Source organism: Microtus ochrogaster, linkage group LG12 (genome assembly GCF_000317375.1).
Source record: "Microtus ochrogaster isolate Prairie Vole_2 linkage group LG12, MicOch1.0, whole genome shotgun sequence".
NCBI lineage: Eukaryota > Metazoa > Chordata > Mammalia > Rodentia > Cricetidae > Microtus > Microtus ochrogaster.
The window spans coordinates 4,845,002-4,854,890 of record NC_022036.1 but is presented as its reverse complement, the minus strand read 5'-3'; the positions used below and the strand labels follow the sequence as shown (position 1 = coordinate 4,854,890).

Below are 9,889 nucleotides of genomic sequence, written 5' to 3'. Positions count from 1 at the left end.
CGCCGCCGCTGCCGCCGCCGCCACCGCCTGGCTCCCCCGCCCCGCTCGGCTTTCGGCGGCCGTGGAGGGGGCTGCTTGGGGATTGGCTGCGCGCGGCGCCTCCCCGCCCTGCCCCCGACCGGCGATGCTCCCAACGCCCCTCGCCGCGTCCCTCCGCCTGTCCTTCGCAGCCCCCACCCTGGGCTCCTCGCCCATCCCCGCTTGTGTGCTCCCAGGAGATGCTGATGGAGAGTCGATAATAACCAGCTTGGGTCTCAGGAGCCAGGTCAGGAACCGAGGGCCCACCCATAGCATCTGCTCGATGGACTTAGAGGGCTGCGGGGTGAGAAGGCCACTAGAGAAAGTGGGGCGGAGATGAGAGGACAGACAGCCTGCTGAATAGCGTTGGGTACCAAATTCCGCAAACACTTGTTTTCTTTCTGCGGCTGCTTCTGGGACGCACGAATCGGGATTGGATGCTGTTCTGGTTGCCCTGCGTTTCACGTGCGTTGCTTTGCCCACCCAAACAGATCGTAAAGTCTTTGCCAGTGGATGTTTGCGAGATGCTTCTCTGTCCTCTAGCTGTTCTGGGATGGGTGTGGGGCTGGAGCAGGTATTCTAGTTCTAGGCCTGGGTGGAGATAGGAGGTGAATGGAAATAATTTTATTGCCGCTATGGAGAAGTGAAAATATCGGTACTCGAAACCGGCAACAAGACATGGTTTTAAACCAGATATAACTTTTCTGAGCCTTATGTGAATGTCCAGAAGCAGCAAAGGAAGAATACTGCCCCCTGCCGAGAAGGGTCAGCACTACACCACGGACTCTATGGGAAAGAAGAGAGAGTCAAAGGGGGCACTATTACTACTGGCAGAAAGAGTCTAAAAGACACATTAGAAAGGACAAGGAGACCCTTTCGTCTTAGCGAAACCAGTAACCGCAAGAGGTCGGTCTGGGTGGTACCACTGAACAGAAGCAAATGCTAATTCAGAATACAAATCCGTAGCTTTTGTATCCTTCCTGGGTCTAGAGAGGGAGAGGACAAACGGGGTAGGTGCCTTTGTGGGCTTGAAGCAGAAAGGATAAGTCTTATAGATGTAAGTTTGTGACATTTAGATTATGACTGAGGAGTGACATCCTATGAAATCCCGGATGAATATGTGGGGGAGGATACTTTTGTTCATTTTCTGGTGCCATAACAAAATGCTTGAGACAGGAAGTTTATAAAGACTATAAGTTTGGAGGCTGGGAAGGCCACTGCTGCAAGTGTGTGTGGTCAGGGCCTTGATGAATTGTAACACTCAGAGGACATCATATCATATGGTGAGACAGGATAAATATGTTAGTGTCACCTTTCTCTGATAAAGCCACTAGTGCCAACCCCTGGGACCTCATCTAATCCTTATTACTCTCTAAGACCCTGTCTGCAAATACCATTAACATATGAATTCAGGGATTAAGCCCAAGTCCTGGATTCGAAGGATCACTTGTAAGCTATCAGGCAGGGACACTAACTGCAGATCTTGAAGGTGGATTTAGAACACAAGAACTGCTGGGGCAGAGGGGTTGGTTCTGGACAGCTGCCTTCTGATCTCTGTGAGGACAGTGGCTTCTCACATGTCCTCTCCCGTTCTCTGCGTCTTTTGAGCCAGGGCTTAAATGTTCAGTTTTCATAATGGAAACAAGCTTCCTGGAAGGCAATTTGACAGTACTGATCATATATGTATGTATGCATGCATGCATATTTAAAATTGCATCTGCTTTTACACACGCGTGCGTGCGCGCACACACACACACACACACACACACACACACTATTCACACCTTAACACAAGTTATTCAGGAGAACTAGTAGAAAGATTGAACATTCAGAAGGGCCAGTGAGCACTTGCTCTGGGTTCAGATCCCGGGAAGGCATCCTGTCCTGGTTTGCTGTCTACTGCTGTGATAAACACAATAACTGAAACCAGCGTGAGAGTTTATTTCACCTCACAGGTTGTAGTCCATCATCCAGGAAAGCCTGGGCGAAAGCTTAAGGCAACATCAAGGCAGGAGCTAAAGGGGAGGCCATGGAAGAATACTGCTCACTGATTTGCTCCTATGACTTGCTCAGCCTGCTTTCTCAGATAACCTGGGGCCACCTACCTGCCCAGAAGTGGCACCACCCACAGTGTGCTGGGTACCTGAGACTTGCCTACAGGTCAGTATGAGGGAGGTATCTTCTCAGTTGGGGTTTCTTCTTCTCAGATGACTCTAGCTTATGCCAAGTTGACAAAAGAAGAAAAAAAAAACTAGCATTCACACACAATCCTTAAATCCTTAACATATACCTTGTTCTTGTTGTAAATTATACAGTTATTCTTCTTATAAAATATTCAGAGGAAATAAAAATACAATATGAATTGTTGCGGGAGGACCTCCCGCAACAATGAATAAACATTTAACCTGTATCTCTTACAGCACAACTTACATTATGCCTGAGACTAACTAGGTAATTGTGGTGTGTATCTGTAATAAAATAATATATGACCCTTAATAATGTTTCATAACTACATTAGTTTCATGGGAAATCATTCATAACAGATTTTAATAATATTAAAACACAGGCTATAATGTAAAATTATAATTTTTAGTTTTCATTTATAATACATCCATGTCCTTCCTGTCTTCCTGAGATCAGTCTTTCTGATAGAATTTCCTGAGGAAAGCTCATGATTTAAACAGCTCCAACCTAACCAAAGATTACTGTTTAGCTCTCAACAAAACACATTAACTGATTCATTTCCAAAATCTTCAAATACAAGCCTTTGGCAGAATGCCCCCTTATGGCACTTCCTAACTAGTTCCCTTTGGGACACAATCCCAAGGTGAAAAACCATGTCTTCCCTTCTCTTTACTAGTGCATGCTGTGTCACCTCGGGGCAGTTCTTGGGCAGAAGGACACAATTAAGTTGTGGGACCGTACTGTGTATTATGCAGATTCTTGACCTAGGATCTATGTGCAGAATTAAAAAAAAAATCCATAACCTTGTCTGGGAAGAAACTATATTTACATCACTAGCAGGTAGCTGAATTCTTCATTTACTTGAGCTACACATATAGGCCACAGGCCACAGTAGTGTTACAGGTAGTTCATCTCCATAGCCTCTCGAAATCACAGATGCTTATATTACAAAACAGGCATGGAGATTTTTTTTTCCTATGGTATTCTTTATAGTCACCACTTCTTTTAAATTATTTTAAAAATTATTTAAAATCGACTCTGCTTTTACACTTGGTATTAATGATCTCACTGAGAAGCAACGAGGTTAGGGATAGGACTCAGTGGTAGAACACTTGCCTGGCATGTACGAAGCCCCAGTTTTGTTTTAGTTAGACCAATGATATTTATTTTTTGAGAGTTTTGTATAGATATGCAGTGTATTGTGCTTACATTTAGCTCCCATTACCCTCTGTTACCCCTCTCCCTTCCTTGTGAACCCCCTCTTCTTCTCCTCAGAATCCCAGTGGTTCTACCACTGAAGAAAGTGGCACCCCGTTCCCCAATCTGCTAACCATTAGCAGTCAGCAGCTCCACAGGAAGGGCCTTGCAGGTCACTTTCCTGTCTGCAACGGAATGCTGAAGGGCCAGTCTTTTCTGGGTATCCGTATGCTGTGTGTTCATGATTCCATCAGCCATGGGAGGCAGTGTTTCATGGAACGCCTCATCTCCAGCTCTTGAAGGCTTCAAGGCCACTCTTTCACAGTATTTGATGCTGGATATGGTGGCAAAGGCCTCTAATACCATTTCACTGGAAGACAAGAGGATCAGAAATTCAAGGTCAGCCTTGGCTATAGAGCAAGTTCAAGGTTGTCTGGGCTATATGAAACCCTATCTCAAACAGACAAAGAAAGAATTTATGTTACTATATTAGGGATCGAGGGTTTTAAAAAATACTTCAAGTCTCCTGAACTCTAAATAAATGTACAGTGGAGGATTCTCTCATTCTTTGGGGGTAAAAGTCACCAATGGAATTACCAAGTAACATACTGGGATTTTCCAGAGATCGGTGGTGTGTGCTTCCTTTCGTCGGGAGGGCAAACAGTTCCCACCATACACAGTACACACATACTCCCCTGCCCCACTGCCCAGCCCTGTGGTGTTCCTCAGCGAATAGAGAGTGCCTTGCAGCTCTGTGATCTGAGGGTTTTGTTTTTAATGGGAGACATCAGACTAAGAAAAAGGGCTAAGAGAAGTTCCAGCTGGGTTCAAAGTTCAAGAACAGGTATGATTCTGTTCCCAGGTATGATTCATTCTCAGGTATGATACCTGGGAAGGTAAACAATGTGGGTGAAGGCTCAGACACAGGGAACCTGCTGCTATGCTCCTTCACCCCAGCAGAGGAGAATGGGCCATTGCTGGCGGGTCATGTGGCTTCAGGATTAGGAAGATGAGGGATTCCTGTCTGATGGCATCTCTTTCTGGAAAGCAGAAGACAAGCTGAGAATCAGGGCATGGGAGTGGTAGAGGGGAAAAGATGATACACAAATATCACGTGGCAGATGGAAAAGACTTTTCAGTCTCTACTTACTAAAGCCCTAATGGCAGCCTTGCGTCTGAGACCCTTGTGTCTAGTGTCATATTTGTGTGTGTCCATGGACAAGAGTCAATGTGGGATGTCTTCACTATTGCTCTCCACCTTATCTTCTCTTCAGTGTTTGTTTTATGGCTATGAGTGTTTTCCTGTGTGCACTTTGATTGCCTACTGCCTGCAGGAGCAAGAAGAGGGTGTCAGATCCCCTGGAACTGGAGTTGCAGTCAGTCATGAGACATCATGTGGGTACTTGGAATTGAACCAAGGTCTTCTGGAAGAGCAGTCAATGCTCTTAACCATTGAGCCATCTCTCCTGCTCTTCAACCTCGCTTTTAAGGCAAGGTCTCTCCATAAAGGAGATACTCACTGATTGGGTAGACTGGGCAGAGAGTTCTGGAGATCTGTCTCCATCTGCCTCAGAGTCTTCCCCAGCAATGCCAGGGTTCCAGATGCACACCATCACACCCACATTTTCTGTGGGAGCTGGGAATCTGAAGTCAGGCCCTCACATTTGCACAGCAGATACTTTACTCCTCGAACTATCTTCCCAAACCCTTCAGTTGACTTTCTTATCTCCAAGATTATACAGCTAGAAGAAAAGAAGCCAGAGGTTACATGATCAATCTCAGATGGAAAACCCACCCTAGTATTGTAGGAAAGAGTTTTGGTTATGTGTGGCTTCATTTGCTTTTAAATAATTAGTATAAATTAATAAACAGAATTACTCATAACATTATGCAAACTGAGCAGGTTATATTAAGAATACACATGTATATACTTAAACATATATGCATGTAGCAACAATTAATGAAAAAAGAGTTCATGAATTTGAAAGAATGGGTAGCAAGGATGGGTATATGGCTTGGAGGGAGGACGGGGAAATGATGTTAACTACATTATGCTCTCCCCCAAAAAGAAAAAAAATAGTTTAACTGAGTGGGTAGGGAAGTGGGGAGGATCTGGGAGGAATTAGAGGAAAGGAAAAACAGGATGTATCCGAGTTTTTATTTTTCAATTAAAATAAATAAAAGGTGTTACTTCGTTAAGGAAATTTTAGTTGATAAACATCCTCTCACTCCTGGCTTTCTTGAATTAAGGTGTGCTCATAAGCTAAGAGGGGATGCAATTACCTAGATTTCTAATCTCTGAAATAGAAAAGCAATCACGTTTCCTCACGGAGGCTTGTGGCAAGAAATCTCGGGTGCTGCTGTACAGGACTCATGACTCACATCCCTGTTACCATCTACGAAAAGAGTTTGTATCTTGGGCATCAAGGAAGAGGTTCAGAAAATCTGCTTTCTGAGTCAGCTTTAGTGCAAGCGGTTTGCTTAAGGCACTGGAGATGGGAATGGTGACGTGGAACAACCTTGTCTGAGTGGAAATCACCGAGTCTGAGAGCTGGCAATGAAGACATATTTATTTTATAAATTTTGCGCTTTTTTTGGGAAGGAGGGTTGATACACAGACTCTCACTACAGCACAGCATAGTCTGAAATTTTTGGTGTAGTTCAGTCTGGCTTTGAGGTTATAGTAATCCTCCTCCCCCATGGTGTGTGGAGCTTGCTTTCTCCCACTTCCACCTGCAACTAAGTCCTCAGGACAATCAATAGATGAGAGTCCCAGCCTCTGTACTGGAGGAGGGTCCTACTCTGGGCAAGACAAAGGACAGCTCTAGACAGTGAGCTCTATAATACGGCATGGGCCACCTTCCTGTCGTCTGTTGGCGCTAGAGACAGAAAGGCCTGAACTGATTAATCTCTGATCTTCTCGACAGTGAGGAAGAATGAACCCTTTAGGCCAAGACAGACTGCTAATTTTCTGCAGTTTTGAAGCCTTTGAAAAGTTTGCAGCCCTAAGCTAGGTTCATCCCCACGTCTAGTCAGAGAAGGAAGCTAACTGCCATGGCTCAGGGCGGGCACGGACTCTCTTCGGTGCTCTTCCCAGCCACACATCTGTGTGAAAAGGTCTCTGTCCTGGGTGTGATGGTTAATCTTCGCTGTGAACGTGACTATATTTAGAACTGAATAGAAGACATATTTCTGGATGTGCCCCTGAGGGTGTTTCCAGAGATATAAGAGAAGATACACACTGAATGTGAGTGGCACCGTCCCACGGCCTGAGGCTGTGGACCGAATGAAAAAGAGAGAAAGCAAGCAGAGCACTGGCATCCACCATGCTCTGCTTCCTGAGGAGTGCAGCCAGCTGCCTCCCACTTCTGTAGTGAGGCCTTCCTGCCATGATGCCTCAAGTTATGCCTCAAGTTATGCCTCAAGTACAGCCTCAAGTTATGAGCCTTCCTTTAATTTCTCCAGGTATTTTGTCTCAGCTAAGAGAAAAGTAACAGATACCACTAGTAAGTCAGCCTCACCAAATCCACATCACATACATAGTGTCTTAGTTTGGGTTTTTATTGCTGTGAAGACACACCATGACCACGGCAACTCTTATAAATGAAAACATTTAATTGAGGAGGATCACTTACAATTTCAGAGGTTCAGTCCATTATCGTCATGACGGGGAGCCTGGTGGTGTGTAGGAAGACAGACGTGGTGCTGGCCTCATCTTGACCAGAAGGCAACAGGAAGTTGACTGTCACACTGAGTGAAGCTTAAGAAAAAGACTACAAAGTCCTCCCCTACAGTGACACAGTTTGTCCAACAAGGCCACACCTCCTAATAGTGCCACTTCCTTTGGGGGCCATTTTCTTTCAAATCACTGCACATAGGATCCTATGAATCTGTTCAGCAGAGGCTGGTGCACAGGTGTATGCTTCCAGGACACGCTCACGAGGCTGTGCTTCAGATCAAAGAGATGGATTTACCTGTTTGTGTGCTTAAGTGGATGCGTGGGAAAGCTCGGTAGAGAATTACTTCTGATTTGAAGGTTCCATCTGCTCCAGCTTGCTTATAGTTCGTCCCCTTAAACACCCATGGGCTGGAAGTTTCTTTCCTACTCTAACAGTACTGAGAGATGGTGGATCCTTTAAAGGGTGGAGCCTAGTGGGAGGAAATTAGATCATTGAGGGAAGTGTCCTCAGAAGGGCTCAGTGCCCTTCTATGAGGAGAGCTAGGGCTCTCAGGACTGAACTCGGTGTTGGGTGGGTAGTTATAAAGTGTAACACTCACTTTTGACCTCTTTCTTCCCCCTTCATTGCTCACATGAAGTTTTGCTATGTGTTGTCATGTACCAGTTATGCTGAACATGAGGGGACTACTCAAAACATATGCTTATTTCTCTCTAAAGTCATGCGCAAAATTAACCATTTCCTTGTACAGTACCCAGCATCAGGTGGGCAGAACAAATTGTGCTAGAACAGAAAGTAGATGAAGACACTATCTACACTCCCCCCCACCCCCACCAGTAAGGCCAGCCCAAGAGCTCTGGGATGAATGGAGCTCGTTTCTCTCACCAAGGGTCTTCTTGCTCCTTCCTGTAAGGTCCCAGAGTTCACACAGGGCTGTAAGGATGTTATCGTGGTACCTAGGTCCCAAGCTGTAGCAGACCAGGTAGGATGCTAAAGTGGTCCCTCATATCTAGGCATTCAGAAGTCAGAGGAGAGGAATGTGCAAATTGAAGAGATGGGATTTTCTGAAACTGAGGAAGCAGTCAACTACTATAAACCCAAGAAGGGCAGAGAAGAAGGAGCTGGTCTGTAGCTCAGAGAGCAGCTGCCTATTCCAGCCTTAGGAACCCTCCTGATGGTGCCATGCCCCATCTTCCACGGAACACAAATAGATCTTCGAACTGAAACTCTGGCTTCTCACCACAGCAGATTCAGTTCTTGTACAGTTGGGGAAGGGAGCACCAAATAGTCTTTTATGCTCTGGAGTCTTGCCACCTCCTCTGGGGGACCCCTGAGTCCTCATTTTCATACAGGTTCCTCTGGGGTACCCCAGAGCCCTCCCTTATTTTCATGTGGGCTACTCTGGGGAAGATACCCCTGCCTGGTGCTGATAAGCTTGCTGGATAGAATTACTTACTGTCTGTCTTCCCTCTCACAGGTAGCCAATGCCAGTTTTCTTTTTCTTTTTTTTTAAAAGTATATTATAATCTCAGGACAGATCCCCTTTAAATGCTTGTTCAGATGAGGATCTGCTGCAAAATCCACCTGCCTGACACTCCTGCTTACATGATGGATATATGTGGCTCCTTCCCATTACGTCCTACTTTAAGCAAGCCTGCTGTGTCCAGAGAAGGGGTGCACAGGCCTTTATTTTTGACAATTTAAAGAACAGTGAGAGCTGAGTATGGTGGTGCATGACTCTAATCCTAGTATTCAGGAGGCAGAGTCAGAAGAATTGTGGTGAATCTAAAGCCAGCTTGGACCCATATGGTAAATTCCAGGCCAGCCTGAGCTCCTCAGAAAGGTCATGTTTTGATAAAAATCCAACCAACAAGGGCTGGAGAGATGGTTTAGCAGTTAATAGCACTGGTTTGTAGGAGGAGGGTCTGCTTGTTCATTCTGGTTGCCCGGCTAGCTTAGCCCTGAAATAACTACACAGAAACTATATTAATTAAATCACTACTTGGTCCATTAGCTCTAGTTTCTTATTGGCTAATTGTTATATTAATTTAACCCATTTCTATTAATTTGTGTATCGTCATGTGGCAGTGGCTTACCAGGTAAAATTCCCAGTGTCTATCTCTGGCGTATCCATGGCGTCTCCTTTGCCTCTTCTTCCCAGCATTCCGTTTAGTTTTCCCACCTAGCTCTGTTCTCCTATAGCTCTTCTGTAGGCCCAAAGCAGTTCCTTTATTAACCAGTGAAAGCAACATATAGATAGAGGGCCTCCTACACTGATTGATCTTCCAGAGGACCCAGGTTTGATTCCCAGTAGCCACATGATGGCTTACCACCATCTGCAACTTTAATCATAGAGAATCTTTGGGCCATCCTCTAGCCTCAACAGACACTGCACTCAGATGGCGCACAGACATAAATGTAGGCCAAAAGTATCCATACACGTGAAAAACAAACAAAAGGAAGAGCTATGCTTGGTTGTAGTTGTGCATACTTGTAATCCCAGCCCTTGGGAAATGGAAATGAAGCTGGAGAAGCCCGAATTCAAGGTCAACCTTGGTCAACCAAGGCTACATAGTGCATTTGAGACCATCCTGGGCCTCATGGAAAGGTCACCCTGTTTCAGACAAACAAAAGCTCATGCAATAATGAGAAAACAAAGCAACATAAGTACAACAAACACACGGTGTCAACTGCTTATTGCTGAACATTAGAAGTGGAAATAATGTCCTTGCTATCTTTTCAAAGACAAAGTCCACCTCTGACTCCTACAGCTACCCAGCTAGAAGGTGCCTGAATCCAACTGCTTATTGCTG

At 45.3% G+C, this 9,889-nt stretch overlaps 1 protein-coding gene across 3 annotated transcripts in view; it reads left to right on the top strand.

The window, feature by feature from the left end:
- The first annotated feature begins 199 nt into the window (after positions 1 to 199).
- Positions 200 to 9,889, top strand: part of Zyx (zyxin) — a 38,152-nt gene continuing 28,462 nt past the window's right edge. Inside the window, exon 1 of one of the 3 annotated variants that reach the window (XM_005363821.2) lies at positions 200 to 265. The gene's annotated coding sequence lies outside the window, so the exon portion shown is untranslated. The remainder of the gene's footprint in view (positions 266 to 9,889) is intronic. The other 2 variants (XM_013352475.2, XM_026787562.1) reach the window with 2 other exon arrangements.